This window comes from Hesperophylax consimilis, chromosome 14 (assembly GCF_061612785.1).
Source record: "Hesperophylax consimilis isolate HC1 chromosome 14, BYU_Hcon_1.0, whole genome shotgun sequence".
Classification (NCBI taxonomy): Eukaryota; Metazoa; Arthropoda; class Insecta; order Trichoptera; family Limnephilidae; genus Hesperophylax; species Hesperophylax consimilis.
Genome location: NC_142849.1, coordinates 16,624,806 through 16,640,136, shown reverse-complemented (window position 1 = coordinate 16,640,136; position 15,331 = coordinate 16,624,806). Strand labels below are relative to the sequence as shown.

General features: G+C 31.5%; 1 protein-coding gene across 2 annotated transcripts in view; it reads right to left on the bottom strand.

Annotated features, from left to right (window-relative positions):
- Tl (toll like receptor) overlaps positions 1-15,331 on the bottom strand; it is a 454,990-nt gene that overhangs the window by 191,587 nt on the left and 248,072 nt on the right. For both annotated transcript variants that reach the window (XM_089639570.1, XM_089639571.1), the window contains exon 4: positions 9,815-9,843. The gene's annotated coding sequence lies outside the window, so the exon portion shown is untranslated. The remainder of the gene's footprint in view (positions 1-9,814; positions 9,844-15,331) is intronic.

Here is a 15,331-nt window from a genome sequence, read left to right as displayed (position 1 = left end):
GAGGACATTTTACTATGACACAACATTTATATGAATCATATCAAGCAGGTAATAATCGAAAATTTTAGATATTAAAAATCTAGCAAAGTTGTTTTAGATGTGAAAACTATTTAAAGAAGTAAAAAAACAGACTGGATTGTTGCAACTAAATGTTCGATGGTTTTCCTTCCTTTTTCTGGTATATTTCAGTTTCTGGTTAGTTATGCAGAAACGTCGTTAAATGATACACTTTTGTTTGTGTACGAACGCCGGGAAATGAAAGACAGAAATGGAGTATAAAGTTTAATGTTTAGAGCGAGTGGGTTCGTTAAGTTTTATGGATGAGCGCGAAAATTGGACAACAAATCTCAAGAAAATCACGATGAACCGTGGCGATGTTCTGTCAACTGGGACAAAACTGCGATAGTCGTGAGACGATCTCGTGATTGGCGATTATACGAGAGCTTTAAAGCTTACAAGAGAGATGTCGTTAAATTTCCATCGACGGGGGAGCTAATAAAATAACAATGGGGAGGGGAAATGTACTAGCATTTCGAAGACGGCGTATCGAATGATGGAATGACTGTGAGATTGAGGATTTGAGAGTAAATCGTTCACAGTTTACACAATGGAGAAAAAGATGTTTAAACGTGGGCATTCAACAACATTTACTAAAAACAAGAATAGAACAAAAGAGTCATAAAAAGTCATGAAAAGTATATATTTACGATATCTATAGAAAGACGATTGAGTAAATAAGTAGCAAAATAAAGGTGCCGACAATAATGTGACAATTCCCGATCAGGTGGGACAATATTGGGCACATAGCACGATCGTAGAAATATCAATATCATCGAATAGTATTTATTGTTTTTGTGTTTAACTCGTAGAACACCATTTAATTTTAAAAAAAAATAATATCGAATTTAATACTATAATTATTAAGTTCTACAAGTGTTTTTTGGTTTTTATTATTGTTACAGCTGTTTCGGCTTTCAAGGCCATTTTCAAACAGTTCTCTGAGGAGTTGTAATTATTGGTCATGCCCAAGATATAAATAGACGGACAATGCAAGGAGTAACATCCGTAGACAAGTAAGATCATAAATCTTAAAAATTTTCTTTTGGGTTTTTAAATTGAACGATATAGTTTCAAGACATTCGAAAAAATTTTCTTAAATGTTTTCGCGATTGAACATAGAATGGCAATGGGTCTATAATTTCGGATATTGCATTTTTTTTGAATAGATGTTTTTTTTATTATTTGAGCATTTGAAAGAGGCCTAGGCCCAAAGCTGGACACCAGAAGTTTACAAAGAATGGTCTTTTAATAATACCGTGATCTAAGCATTTTAAGAACGGGTGGTTTCGGAGAATTCGAACAATTCATTATATTTCAACGTTAATTTTCGGGTTCTGTGAAAGTCTTATTCAAGTTCTGTTATAATATCATTATAGGCTAGTTGCTTGACAGAACTGAAATAATAACAGAACATGAAAAAATCTTCTACAAAACTTGAAAATGAGGGACGGGTTGTTTCGGAGAATTTGAACAATTCATCAAATTTCAACGTTGATTTTCAAGTTCCGTGGAAGATGTTTTTAAGTTCTGTTTTATTTCAATTCTGTCAAGTAACTAGTTTATAGTGATATAATAACAGAACTCGAATAGGACTTTCATAGAACCCGAAAACGAACTTTGAAATTTGATGAATTGTTTAAATTCTCCGAAACAGCCCGTCCTAATACATTCATAATTCAAATTATTTAATTTATATTAGTAGAGGTTTCTGTTTGAAATTATGGAAAATTTGTCAGCTTCATTTTTTATTTATTTATCTTGACCGCGAATTCTAAGCGAAATATTGTAGGCCAAAAAGGTTTTGTAAACGGTTTGTAGCCTCAGGCACTGTTCCAACTCGGCCCATTGGATAAAGCGCGGGCACAACCTTGATGTGGTTTTCTTTACTTTGTGTACCAACGTTTAAATTTGGCGATGCAAACAACGACGTTTTACCAAATACTGGAAAAATCAACTAGGTACTAAGGCTTTGGCAATAAAGTCTGAATACACGATAAAAGTATAAAATTTTAGAAAAAACGTGTTAAGAACCATAATTGATTGTTAGTTATAATGTTATTATTTTATTCAAATTCAAATTCAAAAAAATATTTATTGCACAAAAAGAGTACAAAGGGTATAACTTATAGGTTACATCATATTTCTTCCAGCTAACCCAACAAATACACATTATATCACATAACCCAACAATTACATGTTAATAAATAAATAACAGTAAATAAAAAAAAATAAAAAAAACAGAGGTATTTAATTCATGTAAGGTATTCATTCAAGGTGTAGTGATATTTGTTTAAAAGAAATGTTTTTAGTGTTGATTTAAATTTAAGTGTGTCGGTTATTTATTTGATGCTACGTGGAAGGTTGTTATATATTTTAATGGCCATGTAGTGTGGTCCTTTTTGAAAAATAGTTTTGGTTGCTTTTGGGATTAATAGGTTTTCTGTGTAACCTTGTAGCGTGTTTATGTGTTGAATTTTTTTGTGGGAACTTTTCTGGAGATGATCGTACTAACAGGCATAATGCCATTATATATATGTCCGTCACTGTCAGAAGTTTAAGATTTTTAAAAATTGGTCTACAAGAATCCCGGTGATCAGAGTTTGAAATTTTTCGTAGACTTTTGGATGATAAAAACATCTTTGGCGATTACTGAGTTTCCCCAAAAAACTATTCCGTATTTTATCATTGAGTATACGTATCCATAGTATGCGGTGATTACTGACTCGATGTTTAAGATATTTTTAAGGGTGCCTAGAACAAAAGAAAAGATACTGATTTTTGCAACAACTTTAGATACATGTTCTTTCCAGTTTATATTTGCATCTAGTTGTATTCCCAGCAGTAAACAAGTTTGGGAAGGTTCGATGTGATTGTTATTAAAGTTAACATTTATGTTTATAGGTTTAGCTTGTACTGGACAAAATTTTAGAAGTTCAGTTTTGTTTGTGTTAAGCGACAGATTTTGTGATAACAGCCAGTTTGCTATTGATTGACAAGTCTCGTTAATATGTTTATTAAGCTCGTCAACATCTCCAGTACATTTTATTATTTATTAAATATTACCGTGCCGTGAAACATGAGTTCAATAAGTTAGGGTTCGTTTTAATATGCTTTTGGGGTAAATTATACAAACAAGAAATAAGGGAGAAAATTGCTGAGTAATATAGAGGGATGCTATAATATTCTCATATAAACCTCAGTAAAACTAATATTGAAATTTTTATTAGTCGATCAGATGTGACTATAATTCTTAAATACACAATATCCCCTAAGGATAATACGTAACCCAAAATGCAAGCTGCTACAACGCGTCAATCTGAAGTAATGTGAGTTTCGGCCAAAAATTTGCGGAAACTTGTGTAAGTACCTACAGCATAAAATGAAGTATTGTTACATAGCAATGAATCAGAAAGCAATGAAATAAACTGATGGACTGCGAAATTCATTGATGTCATTTATTTCACTGTGATTTTTATGCAACACTAACATTAAATAACTCTAAGGATGGGTTGTTTCACAGAATTTGAATAATTAATCAAATTTAAAAGATCTTTCACAGAAGTTAGGAAATTTAATGAATTGTTCAAATTCTGTGAAACAACCCGTCCTTAGAAATGTATTAATAAAAAGCACTATTTCGGGGTGAAGAGTGTATCTTTAAACTAAATTACTATGTTTCGGTTTCGGCCGAAACGATAACAGAAGCCGAATTTCGGTTTCGGTCGGTTAATACCTGCAAGCTACAAGTGCATAGATACTACACATAAATAGCAAAGGGTTGCATTTGATTCGGTGGCGCTGTTCGCTCCTGGTAACATTTCCAGCTTTGGGCTACATTATACTGCTGTACTATCCCAAGTATATCCACGCGCTTTCAACTAACGAATGGAAACACCATTACTTATCGCCTCAAGTGCTGTGAACAATTCGACAGCGTACCTTAACAAACACCTAGGTTAGTTAGAAGGTACAATACAGTGGTAACACAACCAAAAAGAAAAAGGGTGGTATCGGGGCTGAAAAGAAAATTACACAAAAGTGGCTAGACAGTGGTATAATATCCTGCTTTCAAAAAGAAAATAAAAAATATACAAACTTCTTCGAAGGCTTTCTAAAAGCTCTTACAATTTTAACAATACATTTAAAGTTTGTTAATTATAAAGTTGCTTTTAATATTGAAAGGCGCTAAGTTCAAACGATATCTACGTTGTTAATGGCCATTTTTAATCCCTTCATAATTTACTTATTACACGTGTAAGTGGTGTGAAAGCTTTATGAAAAGTTTACCAAATACCCTTTCAATTTAATTCCTGAAAAGGAAAACGGAAATCCCTGTTTCGCCAAAGAAAAAGTTAATCCATTAAATATGCTCCTCAGGATAAGCTGACTACAGATTATTTAATGTTTACATTGAACTGTGTACTCGACTACTACGAAAAGCGGTTCAAACAAAGAGGTTATAATATTTGTTTAAAATAATCGGATAAATTTCCAAACTCTAAATGTAAAACAAAGAAAAGCGAATACATTTTAATGACATTGTCTCGCAGAAGAAAGCGTTTTAAATCATTATTCTAACATAAAGATTACTTCATGTAAAGAACCTCGTTGCTACATTATAAAATATTCCACCATTTGAGCACAAAAGTAGTTTTCTGTCTTCACAGAAGGAATATTAGATTTTTAGAAACATGGAGAGGATAAGGACTCGCTCTCAAAGTTCACAAGATATTGCAATACTCCACCATTTTCATTTGTATGTATGCTATACGAAATGCAGAGGAAATACTCAGCACTTTGCTAGGAAAACTGATAATGTAACTCTTAGATATTTTATTGATGAATATTATAATTGGGCAATACGAGTAATAGGTGTGCCAAAGTCAACAGAATATTATTTACACCTCTACAACAAAGCTTCTTTCGTATAAATGGCAATGTTTTCCTAGAACCGCTGAAACTTTTTTTATTCGTTAATTAATTATTATTCAAAAACTAATAAATAACAAACAGATTTAAAAATAGTGAATTATGCCAATTATAAATTTTCTATTAAAACACAAATAACATTGTTTACATCACTTTATTTCGATACAAAATCTCAACATGTTTCATGAACCAAGTTCACTTCATCAGGAGCACAAGTATACTAAAGTTATAATTAAAATTAGGTCTAGAAAGAAGAGGTAGAAGGAGCGGGGAGGGGTAAGAGTGGGGGAGGGTTATTCAAAGTAGGAATTAAAATGTCATTAGACGGGAAAGACCGGGTAATTGGGAAAATATTTAAAATGGGGTTTATAAATTTTTTTTGTTTATTAATAATATCTGCTTTCATATTCACGTGTTTTCTTATTTCTAGGATTTCAAAATTATTGATTTGAGATACCTTGTAACCAGAATGTAGTATTTTAAAACCTGAATTGATATCGAAAGTATGGTCGTTATTTAATAAATGATCCGCAAATTCTGATTCACAGTTTCCCTTTAAAGCCCTAAGATGTTCTTTAATTCTGATCTCAGGGTTTCTATTAGTTTTTCCTATATAAAAGGAATTACAATCATTACAGTTGAGTTTATAAACACCTGATTTTTTAGTTTGACTATCACAAAGTGAAAAGCAGACGGCCGGCATAGTCCAGTGGTAACGCATTGGACTGCCATTCCGAAGGTCGCGGGTTCGAACCCGGCGTGCGCAAATAAATTTTATTTGATTAATTTGTGTTATTTCACAATTAATTAATTAAAATAATATATAGTATATTTGCGGCACGTTCCAGAGTGGAAGATACTACCAGTATCGCCCTGGTGTAAGACCACCATTCAGAATTGAAACGTTGCTCCAAATGGCTTTAGCCGTGTTTAGTGACTAGATCTGAATAGCCAGGTACTTCCCCACCTTCCTCTTTCCCTTCCCCACTTACCTTCAGCCTCACAACATCCCCCAATTGGGGATGCCATAGTCTCACTGGCTCCAGACGGGAGCAGTTGGGACTCTTGTGAGGTATTCACTATAAAAAAAAAAATTAGAAGAAGTTTTCTTCGAAAAATTATAAATTTTCCATTGCTGATTATATATGTGAGTGGGACAGTATAAATGAATTTTCCAGTTTAAAAAAATGTTTGGGGGATGCGGAGTGTAGAAGTAGATTGAAAGGGAATATAGAATTAGAATAATGATCATACCCACTGAGGTCGACACTATCATTATATGAAAATAAATAATATTATTGTAACAATAAAAAAAAACGTACGTAACGTGCGTACGTAAGGACGAGAGTAGATGGAACGGTTGATTGAGTGATCTAGTTTGATTGAGTGATCTAGTTTGATTGAGTGATCTAGTTTGATTGAGTGATCTAGTTTGAATCCGATTGTGTTTTGGATGGTAGTTAAAAATGTCAATGTAGTAATAATTTAAGGTTATTGAATTTGATTTTGGATCTCGAAACAGGAAGTTGAAAAGTTAACGGCTGTCTGCTATTGCGATTTGGAATATGGAATGATAGATAATGACTATCAACAATTTGCTTGCGATTTTAAATAACATCACGGAATCCACTTTATTTCAAAATTATAACAATGCAATGAATAAAGAAAAAAAAAATTATAAAACAATAATTTTATGAAATAATAATGCATATTAAAAAAGTACATGTTTTAATGTTATCTAATCTAACAATCAAAATTAGGAATTATTGATTGATAGAGCGCAGCTAAGTCCAGTTTTCACTCGAGTGCTTTGTAAATTTGTTTGTGTTCCGTGTCCGGTTAATCCTGTGAAAATGGTAGCCGTGTTGGATAGTACCTTTTTACTCCACCAGAGTTCGGATCAGTGTTACGAGCTGTAAAATCAGAGAATTAACATTGCGTGAGGTCTAGTCTTCACAGAACTGCTAGCTAAAGCTAAACGCGTGTCAGAATCCAGTGTACTCGCAAAAGTGAAATTTAAGAACAATCGTTTTTTATCTTCAATCAAGGATGATTGATTTAGAACATCAATAAAAATAAAATACAGCATAAATTAACTGCAGAAAATCAAATCACAATCAAGAATAATCTTAGTAATTCAATGATTAGGTGTACCTCTTCCAAGTTCTGAAAAACATTTTCGAACAGTATTATCGCCGTATTATTTGCGAGAGTGTTAGCATGTTATTTGCATTCCTAATATACGTTTAATGAAATACGATATGCTGTTTATCATCACAATCACAAAAATGAGCATGAATGTATTTGGTAAAATAATAGAATGATTGCATTCAAACTCATTTTGCGGCATGATTAAAGGAATGCTAAATTAATCCCTATGTTATGAGTTTAGGGTGGTATTTTGATGCCAACAATGACAACTGCGGAATACCTTAATTCAAACACTTTGAGGCTATTTTAATGAGAAAGATTATTCAATGAATTCTTATTGCTCAGAGACGCGTGGCGTGAAGGGTCTTTGAAAAAAACAATGTAGAGAGTCCAAGAGTTAAATAAGTAGAATTAGCGCCGAGGAAACTGAAAACAAAATACATTAAAGATATTTTCGGTGAAGACAAAAGCCTCCGTAATAATTATGGTGCTTAAGTAGGCACAATGGACCACTTGAGGAGCACATACATTATGCATGCAAATCAAGTTATCCCAACCCTCTGTTTCCCTCCCAGCGAAGAGGAGCGAAAACAGAAAAATAAAACATCTTAATTAAGACCCGCGACAAAGTTGCGCGGCGCCCAGAAGAACACTTCCAAAGCTTTAAGCCCAGCTGCAACTTTACGAAGCACGAAAACTTTAATTCAATTTACTTTCGGTCTGGAATCTTTGCATTTAGTTTGGAATCGTTATTATTTATGTGCCGTGTCTACCGCTTGTATGTGACACTGCGTATACTATTAATTCTACCTAATAGGGAAAGACGAAGGAGTAACAGTATTAGTATACAGTTAAATTAAAATAAAAAAATGAAATAAAAATAAAAACTATAGCAGACTTAAGGTCATGCGATGACCAGTTTTTTTTATATAGTGTCCTCTGCGTGCAGTATTATCTTTTATAAGCATAAACTTTTAAATATAAGTGTGTTTGTCGGAAGTGACTTGCCATGTAAATATGTTTTGGTATCTTTTCTAAATAATAAATGTAGATCCTAGGAAATAAATTGTACAGCACCCTTGAGGTGATTTTTCACAAAAACGGCGCTCTACAAATTATCCAATAATTTGTTTTTTTTTATGCTTCCGCTTTTGTTGTCCGGGTTAAATCTTCTCCATAAGAAACACTAAATCCTTCCACTCACTTTTCCACAAATGATCAGCTAGTCAATCAACACTATGCAAGTGCATTATATAAGTAAAATAAATACAAAACAATACAAGTACAAGAACAACAACACGTCAACTCACCAGAGATCAAATGGGAAAAAAAATTCACCGACTCCAGATATTTTCATATCAGAGGGTTCGGCTCGGTAGTACTTCTAACAGGGCCTATAAATCCTACTGATCCCTCAACATAAATATTTAAAAAATCTTTCGTTATCCTACATGTATTCAAAATGACCGACTTTTGCATCTTTATATATAAATGTTTTGATAGATCTAATACGCCTAAATTTTTAATGAGAGAGCTAGGTATAATGCCAGTAGCCGAATTATTATTATTATTTTACTTATTTTATTTTATTTTAGAATTATTATTATTAATTATTATTATTATTAGTTATTTTTAAAAGATGCTCTCTGAGACGCTAAGATGCTACTGAAGTTTCGCCGGTGGACATCTTGCTGATAAGAGTCAAACTATAAGGCTGATCGTAGATCATGATATAACTGAGGTTATTATGGTGTTTAACTTTAAATCTATTCATTATGTCGACGTTGCGGCTACCATATGTACGATAACATCAATCAAATTCAATGACGATGATTTTCATAAGGCTGTTTTAGATCAAAACAATCTGGAAGTCACTTCACAATAAAACAAATTAATACCCTAACAAAATTATAGTCATAAATACAAGTTTAAGAAGGGAAAAGCTAAAAAACTTAACATGCTGTTGAATGTAACTGTAATTTGTGGTTATCCGTTATAAAAAAATCCTTTTTTTGAACAACTTCATTTTTTACATCAAAGCTGACCGCTTTCGGAATAACCATTAAAAAATAATAGTTGAAAATTAAGTGTAGAAGTGAGGGTGGAGACGTGACAAAAAATATTAAAGACTAGTAGGGACTTGGAATTACGTTGCTCCGAAACCGGTCGGCATTGTTATAAAAAATTATATTGATTAAAACAATCTAACATTTTTTCATTTATTAAAAACAAATCTTAAGCTCGAATTTGGGGAATCATAATTAATCATTAAAAATAATATTAAATTAAATTTAAATAAATACCGATAAGTCAGGTATGTCTTGTGCATGCGAAGCGTATCAAAAAATCTCTTATAAACAATAAACAGTGTAAATCTGAAATGACCTACCAGGTAAGTATGGTACTGTACAAAATATAAATAAATGAGAATAATAACATATGTACACTGTAGAAATGTGTAATATATTTTTTACAGGGCTCTTGAGTTGATTTTGCACAAAAATGTGGCTATACAAATCATACAAATATTATTATTATTATTAATCCATTACGATATTAATAATAAAAATCCAAAATGTTGACTGAACCAAAGAAAACGTAAAAAAACACTTCTAACAACAAATAACATTCAGAATCTTATCAAGTTAAACAAAGATTTAATTATGTTACGTACCTTAAAAACTTCTTCAGCAAATGTTGTATCTGAAAGAAGAAAAAAAAATAAGGCATGAAATAACGTGAACATAATAATTTCAAGAATATTAAAATTTGAAATCAGTTTTACATCGAATATTCAACAAAGTTTGTGACTAGTGTGAGTAGTAGATAGGACCTAAGGATATCAATTTTAATGTATAAAATATTTTTGGAAAAATGGATGAAGTTTTAACTTGTTACTGAAATGCTGGGCGATAAAAAGGTGCTGAGAAATAGTAATTAGAGTTTTGATATAAAACATTTAAAAATGAAATTGCTTCAGAGAGGTCCCAGGCACGTCCGACCAATGCAGGAAACTCTTTACTGCAGACCGAAAACGCTATGCTATGTTAACTTGGACATAGAAAGGAATTTTCCATAATATGTTTCTAGAATATTTCTATATAATACAATTTTAAAAATTTAAGTTAAATGTAATAAAAAAGATAAAATGAAACAAGGGTGAAAATTTTATTGACTTTCTTTTTCAGAATATGGTTTATGGTAGTTATTTAAAAATGAATATTCTAGTACCTACTTCTTTGATCAAACCACTTGGAGGAATAATTGAAAAGCTTTCTTTTCAAATTAGTCAACTAGTTGAAATTTGTGAAAATTGTTTAAAAAATATAAACGTAAAAAATTGTATTTTAGAAAAATCGAAATTATTCTCATTATTTTTTTTAGACATAATCACGACATTAAAATCAGTTTTTTTTGTTGTTGGTGAGGTTGTATATTTTTGTAAGAAAGAATATTATAATTTTTGGCAATTTTTCACGCCTCCGAACTTTATTTCTCCAATCGTTTAAAAATTATTCGAATAGCATTATCCCAAACAAAGGGAAAAATTACAATATAAAATAGTACACTTTTTTAATTTTTTTTTAAATGAAAAAACACACTGGAATACTTATTTGACGGTAGGCACTATAACTAAAACAAGGATACAGACTTTCAGGATAATACTGTGGAGAACCTACGCACACGATGGAGAGCAGGCACCAACTAACTTTATTTGCGAATAATAACAATACGAAAGTCTTTACTTTTTGCTACTTTTATTTCCTTTGATATGCGACTAGTCAAAAGGTTCTACCTAATAATGATGGATTGAGAAAGAACATGCCTGATAAGTTAGTACTATTTCTAGAAATGAAATGGCAGAAAATTCTCTAGCACTATTCAAGAGAATTCCAGTAAAATATTTGCCAAGGAAATATTTATTATTCTCGCCTAAAATAATACATGGGCCTCCATTATACTTCAGTCATTCATCATTTGGGTAAGTAGCAATATTTTGTGGTGCATGAAAAAACACTTCACACATCATTAATAAACATTTCGTTATGGAATAACCGTTAAGAATGTACGTAACTACTGATTAATATCTTGATAATTAGTAACATTATGGAGGGAAAAATAACGAAAATAAGTTGGTAAGCTAAAGTATTTTTTAAATTGTTCTATTCATGGTAGAAAGAAATTGTATTTTCATGACTAAATTTTTCTATTCATGGTGTAAAGACATTGTCTTTTTATGATTAAATTGTTCTATTCGTGGTAGATAGAAATTGTATTTTCATGACTAAATTTTTCTATTCATGATGAAAAGACATTGTCTTTTTATGATTAAATTGTTCTATTCATGGTGGAAAGACATTGTATTTTCACGATTAAATTGTTCCCTTCATGGTGGACTGATATTGTATTTTCATGATTGAATTATTCTATTCATGGTGGAATGACATTGTATTTTCACGATTAAATTGTTCTATTCATGGTGGACTGATATTGTATTTTCATGATTGAATTGTGCGATAGATAGTGGAATTACACTGTATTCTCATGATTAAATTGTTCTATTCATGGTGGAATGACATTGTATTTTCATGATTAAATTGTTCTATTCATGGTGGAAAGACATTATATTTTTCATAATTAAAAACTTATTTTTCCAACCTTCACGTAGAAAAATTAGTATTGCTAATTTATTAAGAATCTCTTCAAATTATCGGCAATTCATTCGTCAAGGTTTAAAATCCCACTTTTAACCGGATTACGAATAATATGAAAAGATTCTTAGTCAATTAAAAATACAAATTTTTCTCAGTAAACCGATACAATTTTACCTAATATTAATTTAATTTTGGGTGTATTTAGACTAGGATATTTATAACTAGTTAAAGGGTTAGAATCTTTAATCTATCTATTTATTTAAATGTGATTGTGTGTATATGTGTAGCTGTCCAATCTTGCAAATTCAAAAATTGCAAAATCTAAAAAACTGTGTGATTGTGGCCAAATAATTCTAGTAACTAATTTAAATTTATAATGATTGATTCCTACTCAAAGATAACCACAAACTACTTATAAATACTAACTTGGGTATTACTTATAACACATATAGATGTAATGTATGATAAAATATATAGGTATACAGTACTGTCAGATTTATGAAGTCATCAAAAATAATGAACTCGGAGAGTATCACAACTCTCTTGTCAATAAACAAGACAAAAAATATACTCAACCAAAAATATCGTATTCACATAAATCAAAATCTAATAATGGAAGGTTGTTTTTATTCCAGTCGATGATTCTTTTATGTATATTGATGAGAGCACAGAGTAATTTGAATATACTATTATCTAGACGTAGACTATAAAAAACATGAAAAAAAGGTTTTACTGTTGCTTTCTTCAATCAAACTGAGCGCAAAATAAATTTATACAAAAATATATTCACTTTCCTTTAAATCTATAAAAATTTCTCACATGTATGTTTGTGATAATTAGTCAAAAAAAAAAAGTTACGAAACTGTGTCAAGCAGTGGGGTGTAGCCCATATAGGCCGAAAAGTTGTGCCTGCCATAAGAAAAACGAACCATTTGAAGAAAACAAACAAAATAAAATAAAAATGATGACAATTTTCTGACAAAAATGTATTTTATTACGAATTTGATAAGGAACTTGGTACGCTTATTGATTTAATTTTACATAACAATCAACGAAAGATGATAATAAAATGACCATTCTCTAATACTGAACAATTCATAGCTGAACGTCAAAACGACAAACAGCCTATATTTGGTCACATAGTATCGAGCGATGCACGCCACTGGCATCAAGAGCATATAATATTTATTTTACACATTCTCTGTTCATAGTGTTAGAAATTTATAGATATTAAATACCTATTAATAAGAAATTGTTGCATGCTAACGTCATTTTAGTGTTGGGAATCAGATTGCAATCATTATTACGTTCAGAATTGCCAGGTCTGGGCTAATCATGTTTTATTCACGCAAATATTAACTACAAAAAAATACATATTTTTGCAGTGTGTCCGGGGGTAAAGTGTGCTAACTTCAGAAGATGATTCTACATGATGGTAGAAGTAAATTTTTTTTTTTTTTCGAAATTTCAATATATATTCATCGGGCGTCCCGGAACCGGCTGAAAATTACAGAGTTTATTCTTATTAGTGCTAGAAATGTTAGATGGTAGAACATTTCGGGGACGCCCGATGAATGGTTCCATGATAAATCAACACATCGATAACTCAACACACCTTTAAAAAGTGATATAAAGTCATTAGAAACGGTGAAATTTTTTTTAATCTTTACCTAACCTAACCTACTTAACCCAGATAATAAAGTTTTTGCTTCATCACTTTCCATGACTTTATATAACTTTTTAGAAATGTGATGAATTATAATTTTGACGATTTATCCGGTCACCTTTTCAGCCATATCGGTCGACTACTTCTCTTGTATATTAAGATTAGAAACCAGTTGGAACTTAACTCAACCATTGGAATGGATTTTATAATATAAGACGTTGTCCTGCCACAGACCGCTTTCTATGTAGGAAAGTTAAAATTTGTGGTTGTATGTATCAAAATATTTCCTTAAATTTTTTTTTTAATTTCTCGACAACAGCGCCACCTATCGGGTCGAAAACTATTCTATATTTAAAGCTGGAACCAACCATATACATTCACAAAATTTCATTGAAATCGGTTGGGGGGTATTGATGACCGGTGGAGATATTATATAGATGTCGCCTGTGACAGGTAAAAATATGATTTTTTTTAAACAGCGCCATCTGTTGGACGTAAAAGCAACACGCGCTATTGTTTCTCTATCTACACAGACAGATTGGGCCACAGCAACGCGTATAATATAATGCTTGTTAGAACAACCGTGGACATTGCTCTGTAGTAATATGAATATCTAAAAATATATTTTTTGTAATCATACAATTATCCCTTCGACAGCAAATAAATCGAAAGGAATAAATCGCTTTTAATATTATTTATTATGAATCCAAATATGGATATGAAATAACACAGCACACGACAGCTCTGACATTTAGCTATAAAAAGAGAACGATTTGTGGAGTCGGTAATCTCTTTGAAAATGTATGAGAATTTTTATATGTATACTACCCACACGTTCATGAATACTGCCCGGAGCCAGTATGTCTATGACTATAGTGATTTTTGTGAGACAAAACGAAATGGGACGGAAAATAGAATGAGCGAGAGGGTAGATGAGTAATATCTATGACTATTTATTAGAAAACATGGCTTCATGGTTAAATCGATTTACATTAATCCTAAACCGTGATGAAACTTAAAGTGTATTCCACTCTCGTAACAAGTCCAAATATAGAATCGTAAAAACAATTTCAATATTATAAAGGGTATCCGGGGGTAATGTGCGCTAACTTCGGGAGGTGATACTAGATGACGATAGAAGTAAAAAAGAAAACTGACTTTTTCGAAATTCCAACTTTTTTCCAATACAAAAATATTTTTTTCCATAAAAGAATATTTATTTTGCCAAACAAACAATTAAACAATAAAAACTTCTTTAAAACATTGGAATTTAAAAAAAAAAACTTTTATTTTCTACTTCTAAAATCATGTAGTTAGTGTACTTTATCCCCGGACATCCTGTATTTGCTGGCAGCCAAATTACGACTAAACCCATTTAAATCTACAGATTTTTTCATTTGCACAAAATCCGCACTAGTGAATAAAAAAATTAAACGTTAAGTATGTAAATCTGTACTTCTATATTGAATATTAATACTGGTTTCTATAAAACATTTAATGTATTCGACGTTACTTTTTATCAAATGGTCTTTCCATCAAAACAAAATGTACAAAGGTGCAAAAAAATAACGTATTTTTCTCACATTGGTATAAATAATTACGTAAACATTATGCGGAGCAGAGATGGAAATCCGGCAGGCGAAATGTAATGTAAATCACCACTACATTTTAAGTGACCTATATCGTCAAAAGGCATTCAGCAAACACAGCGGGTACTAAATTCTAAAGAATAAAGAACCACCCACTTCTACGCATTCACAAAAATATATTTGTATGTACAGGCTCTTTAAGTTCGGCCGACAAGCTGTAGTATCATTGGGCGACATCGTCAAAAGCTATTCAGCAAACATTAAGGTGTGGAATTTAATAC